Source organism: Rhinopithecus bieti, unplaced genomic scaffold, assembly GCF_001698545.2.
Source record: "Rhinopithecus bieti isolate Rb0 unplaced genomic scaffold, ASM169854v2 scaffold_12226, whole genome shotgun sequence".
In the NCBI taxonomy this organism is placed as follows: Eukaryota; Metazoa; Chordata; class Mammalia; order Primates; family Cercopithecidae; genus Rhinopithecus; species Rhinopithecus bieti.
Window position 1 is genome coordinate 42,168 of NW_016807088.1, and position 9,383 is coordinate 51,550.

General features: G+C 36.7%; 1 long non-coding RNA gene across 1 annotated transcript; it reads left to right on the top strand.

Moving 5' to 3' along the window:
- The first annotated feature begins 3,411 nt into the window (after positions 1 to 3,411).
- Positions 3,412 to 8,695, top strand: LOC108534655 (uncharacterized). The gene is made up of 3 exons (XR_001887012.1): positions 3,412 to 3,535; positions 6,928 to 7,048; positions 8,612 to 8,695. It is a non-coding gene; the product is annotated as an uncharacterized LOC108534655 (long non-coding RNA).
- Positions 8,696 to 9,383: the final 688 nt, after the last annotated feature.

A 9,383-nucleotide genomic window follows, 5' to 3' on the forward strand; every position in this document is an offset into this window, starting at 1 on the left:
TCAGCCAGTGTGGAAAGCAGTCTGTAGATTTCTCAAACTACTTAAAACAAAACTACAATTTTACCCAGCAATCCCATTACTGGGCATATATGCAAAGGAATGTAATTCATTGTACCAAAAAGACACATGCACTCGTATGTTCATCACGGCACTATTCACAGTAGCAAAGACATGGAATTGACCCAGATGCCCATCAATGGTGGACTAGATAAAGGAAATTTGGTACATATACACCATGATATGCTATGCAGCCATAAAAAAAGAATAAAATTTTACCCTTTGCACCAATGTGGAAGCAGCTAAAGACCACTTTCCTAAGAGAATTAGTGCGGGAACAGAAAATCAAATACCACATTTGCACTTGTAAATGGGAGCTAAATATTGAGTACAGATGCACAGAAAGAAAGTAACAATAGATGCTGGGAACTACTTGAGAGTGTAGCACAGGAGGAGCAAGAGGGTCAAAACCCTACCTATCAAGCATTATGCTCACTACCTGGGTGAAGAAATCATTTGTACACCAACCCCCATTGATCCATGTAACAGACATGCAAATGTACCCTCCGAACTTAAAATGAAAATAAAATAAACACATATGAGTAAATTTTGGACCTAGAGTTGGGTAAAGCCTTTTAGATATGATGCCAAATGGACAAACAATGAAAGAAAAGATATGAATAAATTTAACTTCATCAGATTTAAAACTTTTGATCTTAAAAGACACCACAAAAGTAAACATACAACCCAGAAAATAAAAGAAAATATGTGCAAATCATATACTGATATCTGGAATATAATTTTAAAATCCATGTAATTTATAATACAAAGATATATTATTCAATTTAAAAATGAATAGATACTTTTCCAAGGAAGATATACAAATGGCCAATAAGCACATGAAAACATACTTAACAAACATTAGCCATCAGGAAAATGCAAATAATAACCACAGTGAATACCACTTCACACCCGTTATAATGACTATAATAAAATAAACATATATAATAACGTGTTCATGAGGGTGTGGAGAAAGTGAAGCCTTCATGCAATGCTGATGGGAATGCAAAATGGTGCATCTATTTTGGAAACAGCCTGCCAGTTCCTCAAAGGCTAAAAGTAGAGTCATCATATGACCCTAAAATTCCACTTCTAAGTATATGCTCAAAAAAACAAAAAATGAAAACATATGCATACACCAAAATTTGCACGTAAATTTTTATACCAATATTAAACACAATAGTTGAAAAGGGAAAACAATCTACCAATCAATTGATGAGTGAATAAGTAAATGTTACATAGCGATGCAATGCATATTATTTGGCCAGAAAAATAAATGAAGTACCGATACATGCTTCACATGTATTCACAGAGGTGAACTTTGAAAACATCCTAAGTGCAAGAGGTGAGTCTCAAAAGACCTCGTATTGTATGATTATATTTGTCTGAGATATCCAGACTAGGTAAATCTAAAGATACAGAGATATTGGATTAGTGGTTGCCTAGGGCTATAGGCATCTGCAGCAAGTGACTGCTAATTGTAATGAGGTTTCTTTTGGAAGTGATAAAAATTTCTAAAATTAATTATGGTGAGGTTTACACAACTCTGTAAATATTTAAAAAACACATTGAATTGTCAAAAGAATAAATAAATTGAAGATTGTGTCTTAAAAAAATAACAGAACCAATGATATTGACCAAGTTACCTCATCATGAATGAGAGTCTCAATATATTAGTGGGATATTGGTAAAGATGAAGGAAAAAATAACCTCAAAATTAATAACCTGAAAAATAAATGTGGTTTAGCGCATTACAAATTATAAATCAATATAGTCCTTACATCTTTATAGAGAAATAAATCCTGCTTGAGTCCTCTTCTGGGTGGTATTATGTGCCAATGTCTATGGTTAAATAAATGCATTGTCACATAATGTTCACACCTATGTTCACAATTTATCCATACATCCAATGTAACACAATGTTCACAGTTTATCCATACAAAAATAATAATATAATTACAGATACAAGGCAATCGAGTTATTGTCATCCCAAAACCCTGAAATAAACCCTTGACATAAGTTCCAGACCCAAAAGACAGCCAAGTCCTGTGACTTCTTCATCAGTAATATTTCTTACATCTGCTTATTCTTACCACTGTCAGCATCTCATTACTTCATACCTGCATTGTTGCCATTGCTGCCCAAATACTACTGCTTTATGTAATTTTCTTCTTTCTAATCTATTCAATATGCTGCTCTCAAATAATCTTAAAAGATGGCCTATATCATTAATTCAACTGCCCAGAAATATTTATACTGTCACTGCCTCTAAGGAAAATAAGCTTAAGTTGCTTATTTGAGTACTCAAGGATATCCTTTTTTACATATCAAATTATTTCTCCAAAATTACCTTCTAATTTTCCTCCATAAGTACTCTCTTCTAATGAGACCATTCCCAGATAAAAAATCTGATAGTGTTTACCTTTGAATCATGCCTTTTTCTCCGCATATCCAAATTCTACCAATCTTTACAAGTTCTGCTGCATGGTTGTCACTTAATGCTATCAATTTATACATTGGATAAAACTTAACATTTACCAAGAAACATTTCCTAATTATTCCAGGCTATGATGATTTCTGGCTTATCACTTTTTTTTTTTATTGCCACCCATTGCAGATTCATCATATCCTGCTTTGTCTACCCAAAAGGATTTTAGACATTTCAATAATATCAGTGACTTAGGCTTTTTGGAAAAGTTTCTATAGATATAGTCAGTTCTCAATAAAAACAGTTTATAAATAAATCAAGAGTAGTATCAACAACAGAACCAATTCACAGAGTTGAAGAAGAACAAAACTTGTTGGGGGAAGACCTTATATATAATCTAGCCTAATCATTTTGTTGCATAATTGGGTAAGCTGAGGTCCATAAATAGAAAAAGACAGGCATAAGTTCCAACATTTGTTTGAGAGCAGAGCCAAGACTAGACTGTGGTTTGTTATTCCCACCTGTCGGGAACCCTACCCTCAACCTAGAACATGTTGCCTAAATCTCAGTGCTTCCTTTAGTATGATATCATCTTAGAAATGAACTGAATTTCCCTAGTTTGTTCACAGGTGGGTATGTGATTATAGAAAAGGGGCAGCCCGTCCCTTACCCTGAAGTCTGGAGAAGAGGTTCGGGGGAGCGGGTATATAATCTAGTTGATTGCAGTAGTAGTTATACAAGACTGAAGCTTGCTCTACAATGACTAGAGCAGGTGTCATCTAGAATACCTCAAAGGCCAACTGTCGCCCAACAGTTTTAATAATTCGGAATTTGGAGAGTATATGAATCCTGAGCGCTATTTCCCATAGATATTATTGCTCCTACCTTCAAATTGTTAAATGTTGAATTATAGATGGCCAAGAAGATCCAGGAGCAAAGGGCCAATCATCTGCTTGAGTAATCCTCTTATACCTCTGTCTGGTCTGAGAGCAAAGTGGAGACATCACAGACAAAGGCACTGTCAGATCCACATCACATCTTTAAATTCAGGTACCTCTGGGGAAATACTCTTCCCTGGAGAGAAAACTAGGCTTAGTGCTTCTCAAGAGTGTCTTCTGGGTAGGAGAGGAAATAAGTGGTACTTACTATTATGCTACAAATGAAGGGATGGGAGGACATATTATTTAGAAGGGTAACTATATAAGCCAATGTCTTCTATAATTATTGTTCCTACCCATTACAATGATATTTTAACTCTGAATCTGCTGTCAACTAACTGTGATACTTTGGCATATAGCTTAAGCTCTTTGAATCTTGGCTTTATTATTTCAAAAACAAAAGCATTGGAAACATTAATAATATGTCTCCTTCTCAAACTAAAATTGTCTGCTTTTAGTATCTACCATTTGCACAGCGCCGTAGAGTGTATGAGTTTATAAAAGCCTTTCACAGTATCTCACGCCATTCTTACTATTTGTGAACAGGTAGCACAGGTATCATCAGACCCTTTTTACAGATAAAAGTATAGAGAAGTGAAGATCATAAACCAATTGCTAGCGTCTTAATCCATTTGTGTTTCTGTAAGGGAATACTTGAAGCCATGTAATTTATATAGAAAAGAGGTGTATTTGGCCCACAGTTCTGCAGGCTGTACAAGAAACACAGCACCAGCATTTGCTTTTTGAGAGGGTTTCAGGAAGTTTCCACTCATGGCAGAAGGTGAAGGAGAGCCAGCATCAGATAGCAAGAGTGGAAAGAAGAGAGAGAGGTAGGAGGGAGGTGCCAAGCTCTTTTTAGCAGTCAGTTCTCTAAGCAACTAATAGAGCAATAACTCATTCATTACTTCAAAACTGGCATCAAGCTGTTTATGAGGGACCCACCCCCATGACTCAAGCCCTTCCCAATAGGCTCCACCTCCAACATTGGGCATCAAATTTTGACATGAGATCAGGAGGAGACAAATATCCAAACTATATCAGGTAGTAAAGCTGGAATCTAAATCTTCTAGATCAGGAATCAGCAAACTACAGCCCAAAGGCCAAATCTAATCAGCAAACTACAGCCCAAAGGCCAAATCTGATTGAGTACCTAGTTTGTAAATAAAATTTTATTGGAACACAGACAGACTTGTCAGTTTATGTATTGTCTTTGGTTGCTTTCATACACACACCAGTAGAATTGAGTAGGTGCAACAAAAACTGTATGACCTGCAAAGTAAAAAATATTATCTCTTTGACACCCTCCAGAAAAAAGAAATTTGTCAACTTCTGTTCTAGCACATAGGTTTATGATTTTTCACTATAATACCTAGCTCCTAGCTCTGCAAGACCACTCTAATATTTTTCTTGTCAGATCTTTACCCCTGTTCTGTGGCCTCTATCTTCCAAGTCCTATTTAGCTGATCACTTGCAGAATGGAGTGCAAAAATTAAATTCATCTGATTCAGAAATCAGCGTATACATTATACATTTATATTTTAAATGCAATAGTGAAAAAGTAAAAAAAAAAAAAGAAAGAAAACCTTTAATCACTTACACACCTGCATAAGAGACATGCTGCGACACAAATATACTGATCTCATTATTATTATTGGGTTGTTGAGAACTAGCAATGTAAAACACATAAAGCCAAAATCACTAGCCTAAAGCCTTTCAGCTGAAGCAAAGCACACAGCTTAAAAACAGAAGCGAGCACTAGAAAAACTGGTGAAATCTCTGAGGTGTGATTGAGCTCTCAGACGTAAGCATTGAATAAGGATGTTCGCTCTGTATCACAAACCCCACAGTCGCAGAAATATTCAGTGACTGAGTATTATGGGGTTTTCTGATTCGGTGCACACATATGTGTGTGATATTTCAATTGTTACAACTCCATTGCTTTTGTAACTGTTTTTAATTACTCTTGAGACCATTTCTCAGTACGAGCTGAGCATATGGGCACTTTGCATTTTTAAAATCCTACTTTTGGAGTTATCCATGAGCTGAAAAACCCCTGCATTTTTTTTTCAAGTGTAATCAAGGTATTTCAGAAGACTTCACACCAGCAGCAGGATGGAAGCAGCTTACTGGGTCTTCACTGGGTCACTACCATGAGAGCTCTCCCTCAGAGAACTTCACACACAATGGTGTGTTTCTGGTTACTGGAAGCTATTCAGTCATTTATTTGACAGAGATTAATGAAAGAAATACTATGAACATAACTCTGGATGAGGAGGATCCTTGCTTTAATAATATCTTATAAGATAGTCATTGAATTATTCATTCATTTTCCAATTGTTTATTGAGGACCTACTACATGTTGAGCTCTATGCCAGACACTTCAAATAGAATGGGACACACACACACACACACACATACACACACACACACACAGAGACATGTATACACACTTATTTATTTATTTCTGCACTTCTTGAGATTAAATGACTTTGCAATGTACGTAAGACTTGACAAAGCATATAAGCAACAAAGGATTCATACTGAGAACATATAAAGAATTCCTATAACTGAATTTTTTTTAAAAAAAAGACAGAAATCTCAATAGAAAAATGGGCAAAATATGTGAATAGACTCTTTACGAAAGAGAACAGATAGTCAACTTGTCAGCCACCAGACAATTGCAAATTCAAACTACAATGTGATACCACTAAATGCCCACTTTAGAATGGCTAACATTAAGAATTCAGAAAATACTAAGAGTGGGAACAACTGAAACTCTTTTTACTGCTGATAGGAGTGTTGATTGGTAAAACCACCTTAGAAAACTATTTTTCCATTACCAACTAAATTAGAACATACCCATGACCTTGTATTTTCTATCCTAGGAAATACATTCCTATGTTCACCAAAACACACAAAGCAGAATGCTGATAGCAGCACTATTTGTAATAGCTCCAAATGGGATACTATCCAAATACCCATCAACAGTGGAATGAAATAAATTATGGAATTTTCACCCAAATGGAATATTATATAGCAGAGTAAATTATTTACAACTCTATGTAACAATGTAGGTGAATCTTACGAACATAAGCTTGACTCAGAAAGACAATAGGCAGAAAAGAATAATGACTGTGTGATTTGATTTATGCAGGGTAAAAACTGATTGGTAGCTTTGGAAGTCAAGATGCTGGTTAATTTCAGTGTGGGCCTAGAGAAGTCACAAACAGACAGAGGCATAAGGGGCATCCTACGGCCCGCTAGAACTCTCTTACTCCATTTGTGTGCTAGCTACCTGGGCATATTCACCTTTTGAAAACCTATTGAGCTGTATGCATATGATTTGTTTTATTAAAAGTTCATATGAGGCATTCCACAATCAAGAGTTAAAATAAGCTCCAAAGTGAGTTCATGGGAGGTGACTATCCCTTCCCTATAGGAAATGGTCTCCAGTGGTAACACTGGTACTAAGCTCTAAAGAATGGAAATGGTTTTAATCCACAGAAAGCAGATAAGGCATTCCATGAGGAGCAAAATGTTCTTTGCAGAAGAGTGGACATAAGAAAATATGGAACAATTTGTGAAACATGAGATCTGTGGAAGAGGAATAAATCAAGCTAGAAAGGTAAGCGCTAGCCAGAATGTGGAAAGCCTTGAGAGAGGCCCTCGGCTTTTGTGAAATAGGCAGTGGGGAGACATTCAGGGGTTCTAAGCAGGGCAGAGATTATCAGAGCTGTATTCAGGGAAGATTAATTTGGTAGTTGTATTGCAGAGTGAATTAGAAAGTGGAGAAACAGGGGAAAGGGAGACCAATTTGGATGTAATTGCAATTGTCTGAGTGGTATGTAATTAGGCCTAAATTAGGGGGGTAGTATGAGCGGAAAAGAAGAGATGTATGGAAGAGGCATTAGAGGAGACAAAGAAACTTATTGGAATTTTGTTGTTGTTGTTGAGGGAGATGGAAGAGCCCAGGGAAGTCAATCTGGGCGATTGGAAGGTAAATCATACCATTAACTGAAATAGATAAATTAGGATCTCTTCCTTGAGAGCAAGGGCTGAGCACTGGTAAATTCTTGTTTCTTATATACCAAAGCTGCTCCTGAACATAACAGCTCTGTGCAGCTCAATGTGGAGACTTAGGCCTCTCAGGAAAAATGACATGTTACTTTCCCAGCCATCCATATATACAGTAGATTCTGATTTTCTTATAGAATGGAAGCTGCCCAGCTAAAGGGTACATTTTCCAACCTACTTTGTAGATGAGATTGGCAGTATGAGTGGGTTGTAAGGAAAGGTAAATTGTGTAACTTTAAGCCTGTACCCTTAAAGGGAGATAGAACATTCTTCTCCTATTCCCCTCATCCTGCTTGCTGAAATGCAGGTGTGATGGCAATAACTAAAGCAGTCCTCAAGGACCATGAGTGGAAGCTGCAAGACAAAAGCAAGACAGAGTCAGCCTGAGTCCTTGATGACTGTGGAACACTTCACTATCCCAGATAGTCTCTACGGATCTTTATGTGACAGAGAAATAATATCTTGTTTATGTCACTGATAGTTTGCATCTCTATTACTGTAACTAAATTAATATCTTAAATAATTCAGATCCCAGACTTGTAGTTTTGATCCCTGAGATATTTTTCCTTATATTAAGCTATCATTTTCTGAGCAATTATTAGATATTTGACACTCTACCAGGTGCCAATGTTAAACAATTCATTAATGGTGAGCCTACTCCCCTAACACTGATGACCATTCCTGAAAATGTGTGGCAATATCTCAAACATGGTTTAACCATAACAAAAATTGCCATTTATTGCACTCTTTCAAAATGTGAGCACTGAGTTTACATAACCAGCCTAAGACCATTAAAAATTAGTTCCCATTTTTAGCCTCATTCTACAGATGAGAAAACTGAGCCACCAAAATGTTACAAAACATTCCTCAAGGTGATATTGCTAATGGTCAGAATTTTCTCTCTCCAGTGTCCACTCTTAATGACATGACAGTACAAATTGCATCACGGAAACAGCATGAAGATAAATCAGTTTGAATTTATCTCCACCACTGGCAAAAAGAGTCTGAAGCCAAGTCATAGAAAAGATCAAAAATTCCTAGTTCATAGATGCAGGCTTTTGCTCTGACTTCTCATAATGAAAACTGATGGTTCTGAAACCTCTCTCTCTTGCAGCACTAGACACAGAACGTCGTTCTTTGCTTTACTGTTGGGGAGGACAAGTTGAGTTAAGCAAGGAGAAAAGGATGGAGAGAAAAGGTAAAGAAGAATCTGAGTGAGAACATCTTCACTTGAAAATCCAAGTTATTATTTCCTAGGGTTAGCAAACTAATTTAGAAACAACATGAAAAGCAGGACTTTAAGATATTCCTGAAAATATTGGATGATGTCGGGATAAGAGTATAGCCCATAAAAAAGACAAACTTGAAATCATTTTATGCAAAATGCTGAAGGGTTTGCTCAAAAGGGTTGTAATCATTGTAAATCTTCTCAACTTCTAGTCAATGTCTTCAGTCATCCTATGTGTCTGAGGAAGAAAAGAAAGCAGTTAAACAGCTGGTATTTTTGGTCATGATCATAGGTCAAGGAGCAGTCTATTGTGGCTGAGATTAAAGAGAATTTTGATCATGTGATTGTGCAAGGAAGGTTTTGTGTGGCTTCTTTGAAATTTCATCCCCACTGAAGTAAAAGTGTTGATGCATTTGACATGGTCATCTAACCACAGATTGAGGAATGGAAGGCTGAGGGACTAGGAGCAGGATAAGTCCAGTGCAGTCTGTGAAAGCAGGGATGACGTTTTTTGCAAAAAAATGCATAGGAAAAGGAAGAGCTGAGAAAGGGGGGTCTCCCAGAAGACCGGAAAAGACAGTTCAAAGAAGATAAAAGCGCAAAACACTTCATGTTTACAATTGGCTTACTGTAGGAGCATGTGGAAGAAGCTAAAGCA